Here is a 6,339-nt window from a genome sequence, read left to right as displayed (position 1 = left end):
GCTGCTGTCTGCAGGCGAAGGCCACAGAATTAGAGAGGCACCCGTCGGAGCGGGGCCGGGCCGGCCATCCTCCGCTGGGGCAGCGGCCTGCGGCGGCCCCGCTGTCCCCTGCGCCATGGGGTTCAGGGGGAGACCCGCCGGCCCTCCCGGCCGCCCTCCGCCGACCCGCAGGCCCAGGCCTGTCGGGCGGACGGCACGGCCCGCGCAGCTGCCGCCGCGGGGCCGCCACCCAGGCGCTTCTCGCTCTTTGGGCCCCCGACCCCCGCCAGGGTGCCCGGGCCAGCCGCGGCGGAGCCACGGAGGCCGGCTCTGCTGACAGCGCCTTCGCGGGGCCTGGCGCGGCAGGGCGCCGTACGCGCAGTTACGGCACGAGGCAGCGGAGTCTCGCCAGGAAGAGGCTGCAGGCGGCGCGAAACACCCGAAGCACCCCGCTGCCCCCCGGCCCGGCCCGGCCCGGCCCGGCCGCCCCGAGCACCCCGCTGCCCCCCGGCCCGGCCCGGCCCGGCCCGGCCCGGCCGCCCCGAGCACCCCGCTGCCCCCCGGCCCGGCCCGGCGCCTGCGCAGCGGCGCTCCCGCCCCCCCCGTAAACAGCGCCGTCACGTGAGCGGCCGGGCCCGGCGCGGCGCTGCTCGCCTGACGCCGCGGGGGCGCGCCTACGGGGCAGCGGGCACGCGGCCGGCACCGCGAGCCGAGCCGAGGGGAGCCGAGCCGAGCCGAGCCGGGCGGGAGCACCTGGGCCGGGGGAGGGGCAGCCCCGCGCACCCCCGCTCCCACAGGCCGCGGGGCTGCGTGCGCCGCCCGCCCTCCCTTCGGCGCGGCCGCCGCGTCCTTCCTCCGCGGCTCCGGGGCAGCGCTGGGCGGCGGAGCAGGGTGAGTTACCGCCCCCGGGCCGCGGCAGGTAAAGGGGGAAGGGGAGGGGAGAGGGGCCCGCCGCGTTGCGCGGCCTCGCCCTGCCTTCGCCGGGGCGCGGCGGGCGGCCGGGCCGGGCGAGGCAGGGTTGGGCTGGGCCGGGCCTGCCGCGGCGGCGGGGCCGCGGCCTGGCCTGGCCTGGCGGCGGGGCCCAGCGCGGCGGCTCGGCCCGGGTGGGACGCGGCCTGCTTCCGCCGCGGCGCCGCCGGCACGGGTTGGGCGCGGAGGCGGAGCCGCCGCCGGCCCTTGCGCAGAGGCGGCCCGCGGTCTGGCTGCGGGTCCGGGGGGCGCTCCCCGGCCGAGGCCCGGCTGCTCCGCTCCGCCCGGGCGCGGCGCCGGCGCTGACTTTGCGGAGGCTGCGCCCCGCGGGCCCCGGGCCGGCCGGGTCCCGGGCTCCTCGCCCTGCACCTGACATGGCGCTCTGGCCCCGGCCGCGCTGCCTGCGGAGGCCTCTTGTCTCCCCGCCCGCCCCGGCGTCCGTGCGGGACCGTGTCGCAGGCTCCCTGCCCGGAGCCGTGCTGCTGCTGGCTTTCCAGCACCGCCTTCCCTGCCCCGCGTTTACGAGGTGTTGCCCGTTCTTGGCAGTGCTTGTCCCTCCCCCCTTCTTGAGCCGCTGATGCCTTCTTGCCCCATACAAACCTGAGGAACAAACACCAATTTAGACCCTGCTGTTCTTCCTGCTATTGGTCTGACCTGTTCCGGGCTCCTCCTCCCGTCTCTCAAACTTAGCATCATCAACAATTTCTGTGTTTAACTCTTGTATGTAGTACCCACTGTAGGAAGTGTGGGAGAAAATGTCATTGGCGGTACCCGGGGGCTTTGGTGGCCTGGTGGTATTTCCAGATCCTATTCTTGGATGAGATGCTCTTTCTGAGGCAATGTGTCTTGCTTGCTACTGGAATGCAAATAATTAATATCTATAAAGCTTTGGAAGAGCCATTCATCCATGAGATTGCAAGTGTGCTTTTTATATGGTCTGCACAATGGAGACCTGTTGTAGCCATGAGGTGACGGATTGGAAGAAGAGCACTCTGTGCAGTGTAGGTTGAGTTAGTAGAAACAGTCTTCAGAATGAAGAATAAAAGTGAGGGAGGGAAGACAGCAACATGGGATGACAACAGCGGTACCATGCAAATTGCAGTTGTGGTGTTGTCTTTTACGTGGCTGTTAATCCATTATGTAATTTCTATACATTTGCTTTTACAAAATGGATGCTAACATTGCTGAAGAGTGGAAATATTGTACGATTAAATGTAAGGATGGTAAACATATGGCATCTCTTTAACACCACTAATTCATGGTTTGTTTTGCTTAATAAATTAAGGTTTGGGACACACTGCAAGGGAGATCTTGAAAACCTGGATTTTCTATTTCTTGGAATAACTTAACTTTGACTGGTCTTTACACCTAGTGTGTAACCCACAATGAAACTGTTAGTTCTCTTTTTGCTCCACCAAGTAGCTTCTGCTTTTAATTTCTGTAGTTAGCTTTAAAGATTATACATATAAAGTTCTGAACACCTAGACTTTTTTTTTTTCAGCTGTCATTGCCTGTTACTGAGTCGTTCAGTTTTTATGTGCATTTTTACATTTGCAAACCCTCAGGAATTTCAAGCAGCTGAAAGGGCACCTATCTACAAACTATGTTGGCCAGATCTAATTCAATGTAATTAACTGAAGTAATTCAACACAGTGGTAATGTGTTTCTAAGAAAGCAAAAGCTCTAAAAAGTCTGTAATTATTATCTGCCATGCTTCTGTGACCTCCTCTTTTTAGAAGACTTAGTTCTACCTTGTGGACTAAATACTACTCATGTTGTGCAAAGAGCTGAGGCGATGTATGCTGTATGAAATCTTTTTAGCTGTTATTTTAATGGAAGTTTTTATTTTTAAAAAATTAATTTTCCCTGGTCACCTTAAATATTGTTAAATCCAAGTCTTAAAAATACTAAGGGGAGATAAATAATTTCTAGGAAATTATAAATTTATTTTATTATTCTGGCATATTATGTCAGAAACTTTTTTTTATGGCAAAGGAATATTTTTGAAAGGTAATATTATGAAGTCGCAATGATAAAGTCCACTAAATTGGGATATGAGTGTTCATTATATAGCAGCAAAAAGTGAAAAATATGGACAGCTTGTGACATCTGCCTGAGTGGTGTCAATAGAGCTACATGATGGATGGTATATTTCTGTGGAAAGCTTCATGAGGCTTAGCCATTAAGCTTCTAACTATTTCTGAAAAATCTGATTCTAATGTGTGTTTCCAAATGAATCATTATCAGAGAGACACTGACAAATTCAAAAGGTATTACAAATGAGATTATTCTGTCTGGGGTGACTGACAAATAATCAGTGTAACCTGTTACATAGCTTAACAGTTATACTATGTTCAAGCTGAAAATATTTGAAATGATTATTGAGGAACTTGAGGGTGGAAAAGAGCTGAAGAGCTTAGCAATAGTGATGGAAAAATTATCTGTCCTTGTCTTTTTCTTTTCAGGGAAATGTCTCTTGGTAGTGAGCTTACAAATTCTAGAGGTATACGCGGTGATGGAGAGATTAAGAAAATGATGTATAATCTTTGATTATGCTTAATTTTTGTGGGATTCAAGAGCAGTCATTGATAGGACAGTCCAGCAAAGGAAAACAGTCAACTTTTCAAAATATATTTGAAAGATTTCACAATGTAAAGACTTTTTTTGTGACAGAACACAACTTCTAATGCAGCGCTTTGTGCCTCTTCTAGCTGTAAAGTGAGGGTGAGGAATGTATTTTTTCTGAGGAGAGGTTACTCTGTTCAAAAGATAACTGTTAAGTTGTTTTTCTGTGATATAATAATTTGATCTTGTATGATTAAGAAAAGATTCCTCTATACTTTTTCTGCATTTCTTTGTCTTGTAATTAAACCCTTGGTTTGAAATTTACTTCTTCCCATTCACTGAAATGAGGTACAGTTCTGGGTGGTGAATGTAATTCCTTTGGATAGTGAAGGTCTAATAAAATATCTCAAACTGTCTTTCAAATACTTCTTCTTTCAAATACTGTGATGGGAAGTAGTACGGGATCTGCTGTTTCAGTGAGGGGAGCAGCATACAACTTCAGATTATAGACAGATTTTGGGATGTGGTTATTATCTGATGTGTCAGACTATCGAGGTTTCAGTAGCAGGGTGATAAGATTTGGGTCAGTTGAAGACTTTAGGGTGAGGGGAACACAAAAATAGTATAGAAGAGCTGGTTAAGAATGAATGAAATGCTCAGATTTACATTTCTTGTTCTTTGATCTGTGGCAGGGCCTTGGTTTTGAAGCTAGATCTTTAATTTTAAATGAGAGATTAAAATAATAAATAATTAATAGGGGATTTAAATAGGGGAACAAGTGGCGTATGGATACTTTCGGGTTGATGTTTCTGGCCTGCAGCTTTGTCAGTGTACCTGGGCCTCCTATACAGCAATATTAATGTTTCAAATAAACGTGTTGAGTACGTGTTGCTGTTAGGCAGGTCTTTGACAGTGTCCTGTTTGATGGGAGATGGGTCAACGAGAAAGATCAAATCTGATGATGCTCAAAGGCCAAAGCTCAGCAAACCATATTCCATCCAAATTTTCTTTAGCAGTTCTGAACATATTTTTGTGGCTATATTGTAATTCATATACTCATAAATCAAATTGCTTGTCCTGTCAAAAATGTTTTGTCAGTTAATTTAATTCTTGAAGACTGCCCTAGATGATGGGATTTGAGTCAATGTGAACCAGAGTTGAAAGTGCATTGGTATGAGAGTTGTAAAGTTGAGGTTTTCTTACCAACTCTGCCACTGATGCGCTGTCTGGTATTGATTTTCTTTTTTTTTATCCCATGATGTATTTAGACTGTGAGCTCTGTTGGCCAAAATCTGTTAGTGCAGAGGACCTGTCTCAGTTCTGGCATTTGGTGCTGTAATATCCATAAATGCTGTAAGAATGAACGCAAGTTCTAGTGCTTAAAACATGGACACATGGCAACTTCGCGTTAATTTTCAGTTAGGTGCTTGTGACCTTAAACTTTAAGGTTTTGTATACAAGGAAGGGGGAGGATGGTAGTAAGACTTGCCTGTGCTCAGTGTCAGCGCTTTGAAGCGACGTTGATTGCTGGTGGGTTGTAAGTGTCAGGGTGTCAGTGAGCACATGGGGTGGTCTTACATCACCGCTCTGGTGAACAAAGATAGACATTTGATACTGTGAATGCTCTTTTCAGGTACAGTAATTGCCAAAAGACTCAGGCGAGGGATTTTTTTTTTTAACTGCCTGTGGTGTTAGCTAATTCCATGTCAATTAAGGTGCAGTTTCCCTTCTTTCCTGAAAAGTTTTTGTCAGTTATTGTTACTTATTATTCGATTCCTCTGTGACAGTGCTGAGTCAGCTTTTCCCATTTGTTCTGACATCTAAAGTGCTATTCATCCAAATAGCTCCATTCCTTTTCTATACTTTGCTGACCAGCATTTGTTACTGCTACTTGAAGAAACACATATAATAGGGATTTTTTTCAATGGAGTCTATTACTGTTGTTATGACTAGTCCTTGCTCTCAGTCATTTGGTGTGCAGGACAACTGACCAAGTCTTAGATTTTGAGTGTTGCAGTGTTTCCAATGTTAGTCCAGTCAATAACTAGATTTACAAAAGCTTTTAAAAGCACTAGCCAGATTCAGTGAATTGGAAGCAACAGACACTATTCAGAAAGGTACATAAATGAAATGGAAGGAATTGTAATGTTACTATGCTATCTTCAGCAGCTTCAGACTCATTGATTTGGGTAGGTCAATAAAGTAGATGAGATCTTCAACATCTAGAATTTTGAGTATCCTAAAGAAGCAGTGTGAGCTTTTTTCCTTTCTTTGGTTAGGTTCCTTCAGGTTTTTTTCCCCCCTTTGTTCCCAATTTAGGCATTTTTTTTTTTTTAAATTTCTTTGTAGAAATATTTTGTTTTTCTGAAGTCCAATTTCTGAGGAGCAGATTTCTTTTTAAATTGACAATAATTAAAAAGACAGGAACTTCTATTTTATATTCTTAAGTTTAAAATATAAGCTAATATATGAAAGTCAAGTTTAAAATGTAAACTAATATATGGAAGTCACCCCCTGGGCAGAGAGGGGAGGAGAGAAAGTAATTACAGTGAATGTTATTTGAAAGTGTAAAACCTAACTTTTGCTTAGTAAAATAAATGGTGTAGGAGCACTATTAAAACTGAATAAAACATATGTAAAGGAAAATAATAAAATATCAAGACAAATGTATCTAATGAAAATCCAAATATGTAATTGGAACATTAAACACTTGCACATTCCTGGTGTTTAAGGGAGACTTAATTTAGAATGCAGTCAAAGACAGAGGATGCTTGGCCTGTACATCAGTTAGGAAACACATAGGATTTCTAGTGGTATATACAATTT

General features: G+C 47.1%; 1 protein-coding gene across 7 annotated transcripts in view; it reads left to right on the top strand.

Moving 5' to 3' along the window:
- Positions 1-673: 673 nt before the first annotated feature.
- Positions 674-6,339, top strand: part of PHF3 (PHD finger protein 3) — a 52,929-nt gene continuing 47,263 nt past the window's right edge. For 2 of the 7 annotated variants that reach the window (XM_082305310.1, XM_082305308.1), the window contains exon 1: positions 830-870. The gene's annotated coding sequence lies outside the window, so the exon portion shown is untranslated. Of the gene's footprint in view, positions 899-6,339 lie in introns of all 7 variants that reach the window. The other 5 variants (XM_082305312.1, XM_082305307.1, XM_082305305.1 and 2 more) reach the window with 5 other exon arrangements.

Source organism: Platalea leucorodia (assembly GCF_965183815.1).
Source record: "Platalea leucorodia genome assembly, chromosome: 3".
Taxonomy (NCBI): Eukaryota; Metazoa; Chordata; class Aves; order Pelecaniformes; family Threskiornithidae; genus Platalea; species Platalea leucorodia.
The sequence above is the reverse complement of the archived record's forward strand: the minus strand, read 5'-3'. Positions and strand labels throughout refer to the sequence as shown.